Source organism: Barbus barbus (assembly GCF_936440315.1).
Source record: "Barbus barbus genome assembly, chromosome: 32".
NCBI lineage: Eukaryota > Metazoa > Chordata > Actinopteri > Cypriniformes > Cyprinidae > Barbus > Barbus barbus.
Window position 1 is genome coordinate 1,368,315 of NC_136760.1, and position 17,500 is coordinate 1,385,814.

The following is a 17,500-nucleotide window of genomic DNA, read 5'->3' on the forward strand; positions in this document are numbered from 1 at the left end:
AACTTGGCAGTGCAGTTGCATTTATTCCCAAAAATGTGACTTCACTGATGTTCATTCTAAGTGCAGAGGATATTAGCTGGATTGAGCTGTGGGCTGAATGGCATTGGTTTGGCTGTGTTTTAGCAAATGATGGCAAATCTTACAGCAGCCACACCCAGTCATTGCACAATGACTAAACTTAGTATGTATTGCCATAAAGTCCAATGCAGATTAGAACACATGCAGTGTTTACTTTTACTGGTGTGTGTGTGTGTGTGTGTGTGTGTGTGTCTGTGTGTGTGTGTGAAGCCTGATGCCTTACACAGCATTATATGTATCTGTCCATCTTCCTCTGTGCTGCCACGTTGATCCGCCTATCATAAGTGTGCACAAAACAATATTTCGTAAAAAAATAAGCAAATACAAAATAGCAATAATTTAAATACTGTACATGCATACATAGCTTTTATGTGTAAATTACAGGTAAAAAAAAAATGGTATTTATTAGCTGCAGGCTTGCGGGGGCCGTAAACGGTGGCGGATGAGGGAGAGTCGCGGGTGGCTGACTTGTGTTGGCCGCGGACAGCGGCAGGCTTGGGAGAGCCACAAACGGCAGCGGGCTGGTTCTGGCTTGTCCATGCCGCGGGAGGGAAAAAACAGGAACAACCAAAAACTTTTAAACAAACACAAAACGGGAAGGTGGGACGATTCTTACTTTTGTTTCAGTCTGGTCTTCTGTCACGTCACACTCTGGAGAGAAGGGACAAGGAGGCAAGGAATTTCTTCCAATAACTTAGACTTTATTTAACCAAACTCAGGGATTGCAGGAGGCACAGGAAAACACAGCATAACGATTAATGACGATCAGACCGGACACAGAGGCAGGGAAACAGGGCTAAAGTACTAAAACTAAATGAGGAGTAAACTAGATAATTAACGAAACACAGCTGGAGACTTATAAACTAATCAACCAAAACGGGGACGGGAACAGGAACAAAACCAAATATGGGCACGAGAGGAGGGGAAACACAAGACACAGGAAGACAGGACTGACAAATATACACTATCATTCATATATATATATATATACACTTTATATACACACACACACACACATAGGCTACTCTTATTCAACAAGTGCACATAAATTTGTTTTAAAAAATAAATAAATATTACAAATAAAAGCTGTTCTACTCATCAAAAATTCTGGAATAAAACAAACAAGCTGCACAACTGTTTTCAACACTTGTTTTTTAGAAAACAAAAAGATCAAATATTAAATATACAATAAAAACTGTGATATTGTGAAGAATAATTAGAATTTAACAGAACTGGCCTCACTAATGTAACATGGCTCAAACCCCTGAATCCAGAGCTGTAACCCTGTTTTCCTCCAGCTGTCACTCCAGATTGAGTTCTGCGCTCATCAAATCGAGTTTGATCGGCTGTTTTGACTGCAGGTGTGGGAGGGTCTGCGTTCGTCCAGAATGTCTGACGTGTGGAGAGATCGTGTGATAGAAACATGCCACAGTGTTGGAATGCTTCTATTTTCATCAGACCAATGATACACGACACCTCAGGTAGAAGAGAAGGGGATTTTTAAAACTGCACCTTCAAACTCACACAGTATGAATATGTTGTATATGTGTTCCAATGCATAAATAAGTCATAACTCATCTTAAACCAACCTGATCTGGTTGGCCTCCCAGTCTGGACAGGCTGATCTGGTTTGCTGGTTTTACAGGGATTTTGGTCATTTGTCACCTTATCAGAGTGAGAGATCAGTTGGCTGAGCTAGACCAGCTTAAACCAGTTTTTTTAGTATCAGCAAACCATCTTACAATAAGATACTATACAATACAACTATGCAATAAGGTTCAAAATAATTTAAAATATTAAGTATATATTCAGTAAGATGCATGTTTTATGTATGTATTTATAGTTTAATTTGTATGCATGTATGCATTTTTTTATTTTTAGTTGAATTTTATGTATGTATGCAAGCATCTATTTATTTATTTTAGTTACATTTTTATGTATGTATGTAGATATATATGTATGTACATTATGTATGTACATTATTATGTATGCATTTATTTCTTTTTGTTTGTTTAATTATGTATGTATGCATTTATTTATTTATTTATTTAATGTCTGTATCCATGAATCCACCTATCTATAGTTTAGCCTAAATGCTTGTTGTGGGAAAATGTATCTTATAAATGCAAACAAACATTGCATTGCTCTGCAAGTTGGCTGACACATGACCAATCTCACGAAATGGTTAAAAAGAAAGATGGTTAATGGAAAAGGAAACTTTATAGGACATTATTGAATCCAATTGGTGAAAATGGAGGCAATCAAACATTAAATTGAGCAAAATTGCAAACTTCTTAAATCTTGTCCTGATTGAACTATATCTGATGAGATCTACCCAAAATGCCTTTCACATTTCTCTCAGAAAGACATACGCAGCTTTGAGCCCATTACCAGCTGCTTAAGACCTCGGCGAATGAATATTTGGTACTTTAGGGAACCGTAACCAGCAACTGGGCTCCTTGAGACTGATCGTTCCTGACTGCAGCTCTCTCGCCTTCAATCCCACCCTGACTGTGCGTTACAGTACACCGAGACGGAGAAACACCAGCCATCCTGCAGGCCTGCAAGCAATACGGATGACCTGGGTATGATACCAGCACAGCCCCACAAACATAATGCCCATAAGCCCTTAACCAGTGCAATTTGTTGGGGTGAAGGTGGAGAAATGGTATCAATCAATACCAGGGGGGTTTGGCTTCAGAATGAGTGCCTTGACTGCGAAAGCGAGGTTCTGGGCATAAGGGGAGCTCGTATTTTTCTAATGGGGGGGGGGGGGGGTTTGTTGAATTTAAGTCCTGTGACTGACTAGAGTCTGACAGCTCTGGAGACTGACACCTTCACTTTTCTCTGACAAGCGAGTGAAAATAGCAAGCAGTGCCCCTCTGTGAGAGCTGAGGGGGAGACGTGACACACATGTGTGTCCTTTTATACATGACACACTACTGCTCAAAAGATTGGAAACATTAAGTTTTTTTATGCTTTTGAAAGAAATCTCTTACGTTCACCTGGGCTGCATTTTTACAATAAAAAATACGGTAAAAGCAGAAAAATTGTGAAATATTACTGTAATTTAAAATACCTGTATTCTATCTCGGTATATTGTAAAATGTAATTTATTTCTGTGATCAAAGCTGTATTTTCAGCATCATTATTCTAGTCTTCAGTGTCACATGACCCTTCACATGATCATTCTAATATTCTGATTTGAAGACGGTTTTTGCTGCATGGAAATCATGATACACTTATTTCAGGATCCTTTGATGAACAGAACATTCAAAATAACAGTATTTATTTGAAATACACATATTTTATAACATTGTAGATGTCTTTAGTGTCACTTTTCCTTGCTGATTAAAGTTTTGATTTAACTTACCTCAAAGTTTTAGAATGGTAAAGCATCTCAGTTTCCACAACAATATTGTGCAGCACAACTGTTTTCAACATTGATAATAATCAGAAAAGTTTCTTGAGCAGCAAATCAGTATATTATAATGATTTCTGAAGATCATGTGACACTGAAGACTGAAGTAATGATGCTGAAAATTCAGCTGCCCATCACAGAAATCAATTACATTTTATTACATATTACAATAGCAAAAGTTATTTCACAATATTACTGTTTTTACTGTATCTTGTTCAAATAAATACCCAGCTCTGCAGAACTCATTTGAATATCCATATGTAAGATGCAAAAATCAATAAATCAATTGTTTATGAATAACAAGCCCACACTTTCTATTGGCATATAAAAGATCTCTCACAACTTAGCAATGGTTTGTGTTATTTCCTTCCTAAAATGTTTTTGTTTGATTTGTATCCACGAGTCCTATCGGCTTTCAAAGCAGGAAGCTCTTCAGCTCCTTACACACACACACACACACACACACACACAAACACACACACACACACAAACACACACACACTCGACTTAAAGTGACTTCAACAAGCGGCTCTGCTCCTCACTGAATCTCTGCTGCTCGATAACTTTACTCTGGAACATTTCAGAGTTGGACACTTCACACTCCATCATCAGCACTCAATGTTTTCATAATGTCGGCCTTATGGATTCAACATTTCTCTACAACTATATAATTTATAAATAAAAGTAAATATCCATAGTTTAAAGTATTGATATGTCCTACTAATATGTAGAAACAATCATGCATCATACACACACACGCAATAATACATGCCCAGTTAGATCACCTAAAATCTAATCTAAAAAAAAAAACTTAAAAATCCTTTTTTTTCTTCTTATTTTCTATGAAAAAATGGTGGAGACCTTTTTTGTATGTATGTATGTATGTATGTATTGTTTGTTTGTTTTGAGAACTTAGTTCAGCATTTGACTGATTAATTGATTTATATGCGAATTATTTCCAACATCTGTTTATTTCAAAGTCAATACTTGGAAATATATAAAGAAAAATTTTTAAATCTCAAAATCATTTAAACACAAATTTTAATAACATTTTCACTATTAAAATGAGAAGTTCTAATCTGTCCAAGTTTTTGTTTTAATTAAAATTCTATAATAATTTATCTAAATAAATGTAAAATAAAGAACTGATATAATGCTTAAATATACTGTGCATCCTTAATTAAAATACATATGAATAAAAAAACAATGTATATATATATATACATACATATATGTTATTCTAAACCTATCACACAATAGAACATAGATAACATAAATATATTTTACAATTTTATGCACAAAATGAGCTCATTTCAAATTTGGTACCTGCTATAGGTCTCAAAATAGCAAAATAGCATCCCCTCTTGATGTCTGGGCATCGAGGTTATGAGTTTCTGGAGTTTTGGTGTTGGAATTTGGTCCTATTCTTGCCTGATATAAGTTTCCTGCTGCTGAAGAGTTTGTGGTCGTCTTTGACATATTTTTCGTTTAATGATGTGCCAAATGTTCTCTATAGGTGAAAGATCTGGACTGCAGGCAGGCCAATTCAGAACCCGGACTCTTCTACTATGAAGCCATGCTGTTGTAATAGCTGCAGTATGTGGTTTTGCATTGTCCTGCTGAAATACACATCCTCTGGAGGGGAGCATATGTTGCTCTAAAACCTTTATATTCATTTCAACATTCATAGTGCCTTCCAAAACATGCAAGCTGCCCATACCGCATGCACTTATGCACCCCCATACCATCAGAGATGCTGGCTATTGAACTGAACGCTAATAACAAGCTGGAACATCTCCCTCCTCTTTAGCCCGGAGGACATGACGTCCGTGATTTCCAAAAAGAATGTCAAATTTGGACTCGTCTGACCACAGAACACTTTTCCATTCCAGTCTATTTTAAATGAGCCTTGGCCCACAGGACACGAAGGCACTTCTGGACCATGTTCACATATGGCTTCCTTTTTGCATGATAGAGTTTTAGTTGGCATCTGCAGATGGCACGACGGATTGTGTTCACCGACAGTGGTTTCTGGAAGTATTCCTGGGCCCATTTAGTAATGTCAATGACAGAATCATGCCGATGAGTGATGCAGTGTCATCTGAGGGTCAGAAGACCACGGGCATCCAACAAAGGTCTTCAGCCTTGTCCCTTACTCACAGAGATTTCTCCAGTTTATCTGAATCTTTTGATAATGTTATGCACTGTAGATGATGAGATTTGCAAATCCTTTGCTATTTGACATTGAGGAACGTTATTTTTAAAGTATTCCACAATCTTTTTACGCACTCTTTCACAGATTGGAGAGCTTCTGCCCATCTTTACTTCTGAGAGACTCTGCCTGTCTAAGACATCCCTTTTAAAGCTAATCATGTTACAAACCTGATATTCTCCCAGCTGAATCATTTCAAAATGTATTGATTTTTCAGCCCTTTGTTGCCCCCGCGCCAACTTTTTTTTTTGAGACCTGTAGCAGGCATCAAATCTGAAATGAGCTCATTTAGTGGATAAAAGTGTAAAATGTCTCTGTTTAAACATTCGCTATGTTCTCTGTTCTATTGTGAATAAAATATTGGTTCATGTGATTTGAAAGTCTTTTAGTTTTCATTTTATTCAAATTTAAAAAAATGTCCCAACATTTCTGGAATTCATGTTGCGTGTGTGTATATATATATATATATATATATACATATATATAGTTTTTCTTAATTATTATTCATATGTTTTTTAATTAAGGACATACTATGCAAAACTAAATTAAGAGTATAGTTTAGCTCCCATCTGTCAGAGTATGATAAGCAATAATGTAGAAGACTGAAGGAGTGCATTGGTGCCATTATGTTTTACAGTTTTTGTTTTGTTTGTCTTTTGTTTTTTTTTCAACTACTTACATTTTCAAAACTTTGGCTCTTTTTTTTCTTTACACACAAATCCAAGAATTGCACACATAAAATGTAAAATGCTTTGCATTCAAAAATCACAAACACATCTCAAAAGCAAACATTTGAATATATATATATTAATTTGTGATAATTTTGCACTGATAAGGGACAACACAAACAACGAAAACATTTTATTACATAAACAGTTTATACATAGAAAAAACTTATTTTCGATTCATCAAAATATCCACGATTAGCAGCTATTACAGCTCTGCATAATCTGGGCATCCGAGCTGTCACTTTATTCAAACATTGACTTGATATATTTCTCCCAAGCCTCCTGAAGGATTGCCCAAAGATGATTCACACTGGTTGGACACTTCTTACGGACATCACGGTCCAGTTCCTCCCATAGCATAGCATAGCTGGCAAGTCAGGTGATTGGGGAGACCATTCCATGACAGACATGATGCCAGTTTCGTCTCCAAATAGGATTTGCACAGCTTGGAAGTGTGCTAGGGGTCATTGTCTTGTTGGAAGGTGAAGCAAAAAACATACTTTGCCAGGGGTGTTTCCAAACTTTTGGAGGGCAGTGTGTATATATGTATATATATATATATATTTACTTTTTACTTTTAGTCATTTAGCAGACGCTTTTATCCAAAGCGACTTAAAAATAAGAAAAAGTTACTAAAACTAAAAGTTAACACACTGTAAATACTCTATACACACCCATTTAAGAAAATACAGAAATTAAATAAAATTGACAAATGCATACAACAGCAACATTTCAATGATAAACATATAAAGAAAAAAAAAAAGAAAAAAAAAAATAAGCGATACTTATATCCTTTGCCGGTGTCCTAGCCCGGTGGAGTCGCACGGTAGAGTCGATGGTCTTTACACTATTTGGTCTTCACACTAAGAGAGCTTCACACGAGGGCTGCCGCAGTATAATAACCTTTTTTATACCTATCTAACAAATCACTACTACAATTCAGCTGAACCCACTTTCCTATTAATCACTAAAAATGGCCAAGCAAGTGCACACACTGACAAGATACGCGATACAGTATGAGACCATATATATATATATATATATAAACACCTTAGCCATAATATTAAAACCTGTTAGATGTTTTTGTGTTATATAGAGAATTGTGTGTTGTGTTTTGCAAATAGTCCTTTATGAAAATGAAAACTGTGTCAAAGGCAGAGAATTACTGTATTTGTGAATTAGTGTAATAATGCAGATTTGGTGTGTGCTCCTGCTGTTTGTGTGCCAGCTTTCAAAAATTCCTGACAAGTAAAGATTTTGTGTGTAAGCAGTTGAAAAAAACTGTAACAAGACCTCTATGACAGAAGACATTCATCAATACTGCCTTTTTCAGTGAATGAAGATTAGAAAGACAGAAATATTATTGCATCTCTCCTCACACTTACTTTTCCAAGCTGTCCACACTCCTTAGCCAGCCTCTCCAGAAAACCGTATGCCCACTGTCAAATTGCAGCGAAATATGACTGATTACCTTCATTTCATCCATTTCGGGATTTGGCGTGCACCTCTAAATTGTGTATTCTTTCCATGGCGCCAAACTAACCACCCTACCTTTAATTAATTTCCTTTTATTTATACTGCTCAGACTCGCAGCCCTCTTGCACACAAAGTGCCCCTATATAGTCCAGAGACTGAGATTTTTATTTCATCATAATGCACAGTCGCCTCATTTCTACCGTTTAGTTTTGTCACAGAGTCGCTGGTAAACATGCGCACAGTATGTGAACTTCTGTTGTCCACATCTGATTTAAAGGCTGAAATTATGCTCATCAAGAGCTATTGGAGGGTAATGTTGGTGAAAGAACGTCTAATAATATGTAGAAATGCTGTAATTTCCTATTAGCTTAGTTTTTTATGCATGAAGGGCTTGTCACAATCAGACGAGTGTTGAAAAATATAGGCTCGGATAAAAAGGGCTCACATTTCTGATGAAATGGAGCATGTTAAAGCACTTCTGGTGGCTTTGCATGCTCTGTAAACTCTCAAAAAAGCAGATATCAAACTACTGGCGACAAATATTAATCTTTCCATCTCATGCATGTTATTGTGTGTCAAACAAATACAGACTTGTGGTACAAAATAAATAAATATGTGGGGAAACAGTTGGTAACATTTAACTTGAAACCTTTATGTATACTGCATTATAGAGGTATTCGTATTGTGTATTATAATGCGTTATATCTTTTCATAAATTATTACCATATTAACCATATTAATACATTATAATAATTGCAGATTCCTTGTAACATCTGAACTTGGTTGTTTGGCCTAATGCATTATACTTACTAAAGGTATAACTAGTTTTATTGATTAATAAATACCTGTGGTTGCACATTATAATGCATTGCATGAACTTATTAATAATTATATTGCAAGGCATAATTAATGCATTATAAAGGCTTTAAGTAAAATATGCTTTAAATTCTGCCATAACAAATGTTGTTTTTTCCATTTCAGGATAAGTCTTGAAAACACTTGCCCTTTAGCAGTCCTGCACTTGTTTACTTCATACTGGGGTCTGTTCTGTGGCACAGCTATCAATCTATCATCTCTATAGTAGGTATGTAACGAGGGTGGAGGCTGAACTCAGAATGAGGCGGTGTGTGTGTGTGTGTGTGTGTGTGTGTATGTGTGTGTATGTGTGTGTGTATGTGTATGTGTATGTGTGTGTGTGTGTGTGTGTGTGTGTGTGTGTGTGTGTGTGTGTGTGTGTGTATGTGTATGTGTGTGTATGTATGTGTGTGTATGTGTGTGTGTGTGACGGTAGACAGACGCTGTCTGGCCACCACAAGCAAGGGAACATCTGATCAGGGAGCAGCTGTGTGTAAGGTACAGTGTTATTCCAGCGTGTCGGCCTGAAACAGCAGTGTGGCAGCTCATTTATTACGGCCAATGCCCCTCGAACTGTTTCTGTGTGTGTACGTTCATCATAGAGTAGCTGAGTACATCTGCTGTAAAGTTTATTTTTCCGTTGACCTTCGTTGTATTTAAAAATCGTTGTCAATGTCTTGTGATTGGTCGTGTCATCCTATTTCAGCAATTCCTACAGGTTAAACTGATTAAATAAATAAATAATACAACAAAAACTATTTTATAATGAGATTTTTATTTTATTTTATCATACTTTTTTTAAATAATAAAATCGAATTATTCCATCATGCCCTCTGACCTATGCATGTTTCTGTACTAAATTGTGCAATAAACTATTTATTGTGATAAATTTGATAAATTCATTGGCATATGTAAAATATATATATATATATATATATATATATATATATAAATACTTTTTAAAAAAAGCATTTTCTATAGGTTAAATTATGCTAAAATTATTAATAATTGAGATTTTAATAATTAAAAAATATTTTAAAAAATACTATAATTTTATTTTTAAATAATGTTATTTTATTAAAAATTAAATCACATTTAGCCATACCTCTTAACCCATACGTGATTCTGTTTTAAATTCTGCAATAAAAAATGATTGTGATTAGTTTGAAGTAATTGGCATATACTTAGCTACTCTAATTTAGACATGCAAATCTTAATTAATATATGGTTTTGAATATTATTGCATTATTGTGGTTTTAAGTTCGTTGGCTGATCTTAAAAGCTGGTTTAAACTGGTCTAAGCTGGTCAGCCATCTTATCTCCCACCCTGATAAATGACAAGAGTCCAAAACCCCTCTGAAACCAGCAAACCAGATGCACGACCTACCAGATTAGGCTGGTTAAAACTGATTTATATGAACAAAATATTGGTGCAGTCCGTGTACTGTAGGAGTGAAGTGACATTCAGGAGCCATGTAGGGTAACCACATGCCAAATTTTGCCAGACAGGTCCAGGCTAAAATATCCAGATTTCCTGACATGCTCTCTACAGTCCTCATAAATTATATGTACCTTCATTTGCATTGCTTTGACTGTTCTCTATAGAGCCCACCTTCTCGCACGCCACGATTGGTTGATTTTGTACAACACTTGCATGCTTTTGGTCACATTTTCTATCATTACCGTCAGCAAGTATGAAAAGAGTAGGACGTCAAAATCTGGAGATTTTAGGCAATTTAGAAATCAGGACATGTCCAGCAATACGAGGACGAATGGTCACCTTATAGCAGACAAAATTTTCACAGCTTTCAGTGGTGAAAACAGATTCCTATAAACCAATACATTCATTTATTATGAGACAACCATTCTTGATTTTACAGTTGAGCTGGAATATTAAGTATATATTCAGATTTAGATGATTAGAGAAAAAAATAAATTTTAATAAAATTATTTTTTAAATATTAATGAAAAGACAATTAATTTATCAAATTTCTTAAGATGATAGGATTCATATATGGGTAACAGGACATACAGTAATTGAATGTGTTTATTATTATTATTATTATTGCATTACTTTTTTTTTGTATTAATCACAGACAAAGTGTTAAATTGACAGCCGGTTTAAATTCATTTTGATTAGATTTGTCTGGGTCTTTTAAAAACTAACCAGCACTTATGATTGTTTTGATGAATGAATGATACAAATATGATGCTCAGTTAAATGAATATGAATTTTGGTTACTATGACCAGGTCTATACCCTGCTCACGCCACATTTTCTAAAAGTGGCCCCTGAACAGTGTAATTTGAGTATCCTGGTTTAAACTAATGATGTTCTCCTTTGGAAAGAAGACTGATGTGAAGGTATATCACTGCTTTAAGGTTGCAGAGCTGAAACAGATAGCAGTCTTTCCAGAGGTTATGATGGCTTTTCCAGCAGCTGTCAGTCCAGTCCTGAGTACTTTTCCTCTCTGTTATTGGTTTTGTGTAGTCGATGTCTGTGGCATGCATGGATGCATCTCACTGGAGTCTGTTCAGTGTATCTGATCCCTGCAGACCGGGACTGTGGATCTGGTTTAAAGTAGACTGAGACAGAGTGCCGAGTTTCTAAGAAATCAATTACAGTAATTGATGAAGGGAGTTTCAGGTGTTTCGGGGGCCCTACGCAGCTTGCGTAATCTGCGTATATAGGGAGAATCGGCTCTGAGAGTAGCCTATTGACGCCGCTCAGGTGGGGGGCGGTGCGGGAGCGGCATTACTATGAAGCAAAGTTCATTTCGATTTAGAATAAGTAAGGGGTGATAACTTGTTGATACGAGTGCAATAATTCCAAAAGATAAAATAAATGATCTGTCCTTTTTGCCGCCCTAGGCGGCTGCCTAGTTCGCCTATATGCATGTGCCGGCCCTGTGTATATATTATATATATACCTATAGAGAGATAGATATGTATGCATGTATGTGTGTGTGTGTTTATATATATATATACACACACACACACACACACACACACATATACCCTCCAAAAGTTTGGAAACGCCCTAGAAAAGAGTGGTTTTGGACAATATTGGCATGAATCCTTTTTAATTTGTGATAATTTTGCACTGGTAAGGGACAACACAAACTACGAAAACATATTTTATTACATAAACAGTTTATACATAAAAAAAAACTAAAATTTTTGATCCACCATTAGCAGCTATTACAGCTCTGCATAATCTGGGCATCTGAGCTGTCAAACATTGACTTGATATATTACTCCAAGCTTCCTGAAGGATTGCCCAAAGATGATTCACACTGGTTGGACACTTCTTACGGACATCACGGTCCAGTTCCTCCCATAGCAGCTCAGGTCGGGTGATTGGGGAGGCCATTCCATGACAGACATGATGCCAGTTTCCTCTCCAAATAGGAGTTGCACAGCTTGGAAGTGTGCTTGGGGTCATTGTCTTGTTGGAAGGTGAAGCCAAAACCACACTTTGCCAGGGGTGTTTCCAAACTTTTGGAGGGCAGTGTATGTATGTGTATATATATAAATGGGTAGTTGACAATAAAAATTGGACTGTGTCCTATGGTGTGAAATAGAAAAACAAACAAAACAAAAAAAACTTAATATACAAATAAGACGAGAAAAATGTATCTTCATTCTTAGAGTTACAAATAGCACGAGAGAGGTTTATCTTCAATGTTAGTTTGTTTTTGTTTCTTTATATTTTTCCGTCACATTATAGATACATCTACTACCCATATACTGTATATATAGCTTGTATTTCATTTAATTAAAAACAGAAGTTCATATCAGTTCATATACTTGTTATTGTTTCCTCTAAGGTGGAAACTGGCTTCCAAACATTTCAGAAAACCCTTAAACGGCATGATGACAACAAAACAAGCTGCTGCTGGTCACTTCACATGTCAGTCAGATGGTCTCCGTCAGTCTAAGTGGGTGATTCTTGGCCAGAACGTGCTGCAATGTGCACCAGACTTGATCCCATTAATCAAAAGTCGTGCTACGTGAGACTACCGCTCATGCACAATTTGCAACTGTGGGCGATTTTTTTGATTAGAGCTGTAAATCTTCCTGCCTGGACAGAGTCTGTGTAAAGGTGTCAGACACAAAGATCTGTCTACCTCTGACTCTCCTGAAATGATTACACATCTTGGATGGCTCTGTGCTGTAATTCTACTGTCTGACCAGCCCCAGATGGAACAAAGATTAGCTTGTATTCATTCAGCACTGGTAACATGCACAACGGGCCAAAACGTGAGGCAAGTGCAATGTTGTAGCAGTAATCTGATTCATGCAATCAACGTTAATGTGTTTCTGATCTACATATATGAGGTTTCATTTAAATATAATTTTAAGGAACATTTAATTAGTCAAGGTGATTTCCTTAAACTTTCTGTCAGTATTGTCCCATTAATCTTTGTCACATAATCTTTTCCCCTTTAAGATGGTATAATCATGGCTTTGTATTTTTTATGCAAAGTATAATGCAAGTTTAATGTTTAAAACATGTCATTACTGTCATTATTTGTGGATACAGGACTAAACTTTTTATTCAAACATTCAATACATGCTAGCAACTTACAACAGATGTAAACGCATGTGATAAGTCAAGGGACATATTAAAGAGCCTATGAAACATGCTAGTAAACTCCTAAAAACCTTTTAGCAGATATGCATTTAAAAAGTAATACATCTCTTCTAGATAAATATCTATAATGCAAATTACACTCAAAGGCATGTCTACATTTATTTAATCTTTAATATGAGAATACTTCACCCCTAATACCTCAAACTAACAAAAGCATGTTGCAAATCATGGTTCAGAGCTGTGATGTTATTATTATTATTATTATTATTATTATTATTATTGTTGTTGTTGTGTTTGACATTTTTATAATTTAATAATTTTAAACATTAAATTTTTATTTTGTTAATATTTCATTTGATTAAATATTTGTATTGATTTTATAAGAACAACAACAACAACTATTATTATTATTATTATTTCTGAAAATACTCTATGATGAGTTTATGTAAATGGATAATATGAATATTTAGATACACATTTATTTGAATTACATTCATGCGTTTTAATTCTACTTCTACTTTAATTCAGAATCTAAATGCAATTCTATTTGCATTGCGGATTTAAAAAGCAAGACCCTGTCTTAATCAAGTTCCCGCAAGATTATTATACTATTGAAATAATTTTGGCAAACTTCACTCTGCACCCTGGTTTAAGGGGATGAGGAGCAATCTTCTCGGTCTGGCTCTATTTCTGCTTAAATATAAACAGTGCAGGGAACAGGTGGTTGGAGGATTTTTGACTTTTCCTCACAGCCATTTGGTTGCAATTAAGTGTAATATGGGATGTCACAGTCACAGCATAGCTTTGCTGGATATCTAACTTGTAATGTTTGCTTTAGAGATTCAATGTGGCATATGGTTTTTACTGTGTGGCTTATGGCAAATTAGGGAAAGAAGTCATTATTGCAATGGTTTCTACAGGGCATAAAAAACATTCTTTACTTTATAGCATGTTAAAGTGAAATACCCAACATTAGTGATATAATCGCTTTGCAATATTTATAAAAAATCATCCAGTTGTGTCTGTATACCAGTTACAATGCATGTGAACACATGCATGTTAAATGAATGAAAAAATGTAATCCAAGTATATAGTCAAGACGTGATGAAAAATGACCCAACCAAATACATTCATAACTAGTCATTCATAACAATCATACTAGCAGCCAATCAACTCAATTCTGTGCATTTGATGGTGTAGGAACAATAGGGACATTAACGATCATCATGAGAAAATACTCTCCTAAACAAGCCAAAATGAGATTCTTCGAAGTGTCTATGAAGTTTCAAAATCCAGTATATCACATTATTAATGTTTAAGGAAGGATGAAAACCCTTGGAAGCGCTCAAAAGGAAATCTTCATTTGATCATTCAAACCTCTGCCAGAATGTCTCTGTGTCAGCAGCTCATATTTATTTGATTCCTCCTCCCCATTAACTTCGTAATGTAAACAGCACAGTCAAGCATGCATCAATTATAATGCTGTAGAAAATGTATTCCAGAGGTCTTCAAAATGGCAAAGCATACAACATCTAATCAGCCCTAGTTCACAGCAGGAGACTGTGGCGATGCTCAGGGAGTCTATCCTGCCGTCTGAGCTCATAAGATCTTCATCATCTCCTATCATGTGTTTGACATTAGAGGTGAGACGTCTCAAAGCAGACACCTGTTCCTCGTCACCTCACATCTTCAGGTAGAGCTAATCTCAAACACATGACGTGAGCGGATGTCCGCTTTAGTCTGTCAACACCAGAAGTTTAACCTGCAACATTTCATGTCTGACATTATTGATGCGATTTAGCACAGAAAATGCAATCAATACATCCTAGAATTCATTGCTCATAGATTGCTCTTTCTTTGCTCAAAAAAGCCCACTTACACAGTTTCATTATGAACTTTGTCTCAGATGTTTCCCATGAGACATTGTTGATGTACAAGAGATTTAAAATCAATAAATCTAATGAGAAATGTTTGCAATTACATTGAAATATCTGGTTATTGATTGCACTGTACACTGAACAATATTTGGTACATTTAAACAACTTTTACACAGAAATTGCTAGTAAATTGTACCATTAATTACAAAGAAACTACGCATAGTTATTTGTGAAATTTATCAAGCATTTTCAGAGGGCATTTTTGTTCTGCATCAATTAAATGGCACACACATATAAAAAACTATTTTCACTCAGAAATTGCTAGTAAATTATTATAAACAGCAAGTAGCTGTCACGGGGCACACACGAGGAGGACAAAGGAACAGGCAAACGAGGACATAAATGCAAATACTAGTCTTTACTGAAGACATCAGGACAAGACAGGGCAAGATATGGCAGGACAAGACAGGGCAAGACATGGCAGGACAAGGCAAGGCTTACAGACAGGAAACACCGGGGGGGTAACGAGTAGACCGGAAGAAATCAAACTGAACAGACAATACTATAAATACACAGGTAAATCATAGATAACGAGACGAACACAGCTGGACAAGAATTAACTAATGATCACATTAAACAAGGACAGGAAACAAACCAAATATGGACACAAGAAGCAGGAACACATGACACACACGACAGAAGACTGACAGTAGCGCATTGAGTTGAACATTAAATATTAAGGTAGTAAAACTGAAATGGTATTTTCTTGTAAAACAGTAATCTTTGTTTTATTTGAGGTTTACAGTTTGAGACACTGTTTTTGGAGATTATTGATATTGCTGTGTATTTTTATCAAGTTCAAAATTGGACATGCAGGAGACTCGGTCTCAATTTACTGTCTGTGAGAAACAACAGAGATATTAAAGGATGTGAGAAACAACAGAGATATATATTTTCATTTAATATATAGATTCATTTAATTAAAGACCATTGCTTTCTTGTCAACTGGCCTAAAGCTGTCTTTAAGTTTATTTGCTCTAACATTTATAGTGAAACCCTCTTGAAATGTCCTACAAAGAACCATCTAAACACAAAACCTGGGCAGCTGGTTGAATTAAATTCAGATTCAAAATACAATTCTATTTGCAATTCTATTTGCATTTGGGAATTCAAAAGGCAGAATACTTAATGGAGAACCTTTCTCAGATTTTTCTCACCAGATGACTAATAAGAGCTCTAAAATTAATATATTTCATGAGAAATGATTGATTTCACATTGAAATCTCTGTTTTTTGATAGCAGTACCATATCTGAGTACAGTTCGAGACATGTTCATTTGTTAAGATCTTTGGTGTTACTGTCTCTATTTACCAAGTAAAACATCTGAAATGCACAAGACTGAGAAGCAACTGAGACATAAAAGAGATCTCGTTTGGCTCTGTTCGAAGGCGGTCGCATTTTTCTTCCCTCCCTCCCTCCTGAACTTCCCTGCTTGCTCTCTTGTATTGTCCTGTCCTCTTAAGAGACTCTCGCTGCACTATTTGCAAAACCGAAATTATGGATCTGATCAACTGGTCTCTAAATGCAATTGACACCATCTTCTCGACTAGGAAAGCGGGATCTGGAGAACCGGAATGTCCCGCTGGGACGTTTGCTGCTGGCTACACGATGGACGCATGGGAGAGATGGCGGGTCGTGTGCCTAGCGGCTCTCTCCGTGGAGGACATTGAAGACATCTTCTTATTCGGAACAATGATAACTGGGTTTCTGCTATTTGGATTAGGCGTTGCCCTAAATTATCAGAAAATTAAGGAGACGGGACTGGCTGTCCAAAACCTCTCACGGCTGCCCGTCATGATGGAGTCTGTGGGCAGAGCGGTCGCTTCGGAGACTGAGGCGATTAACCGCAATATGGATTTAATCACGGCTAAGCTCTCGGCTTTGGAAAGAAAAATCGACGGAAATGGAGATCAGAATGGACAATGAGAATTAGCTGTGAAACTGGAAGACAGCTGTTCGCACTAAGACAAAACAATCTTATCTCTTTCTGGCTTCCCACAACAGATCGGCTTGGCAAGGCCGCTCTGGTATCAACTCTCCGGTGAATACTGCAGGGAGACGCTCTTTCTTCCATTCCCTCCTCCCAAAAACACCTTGTTATTGTCGGGCGCTTGTGCTCTGTCCAAGGACGTTTCCATGGCAATTGCTATGTCGCATCACAACCTGCGAACTGAGTCGACTGGTTTGGAGTGCTGGC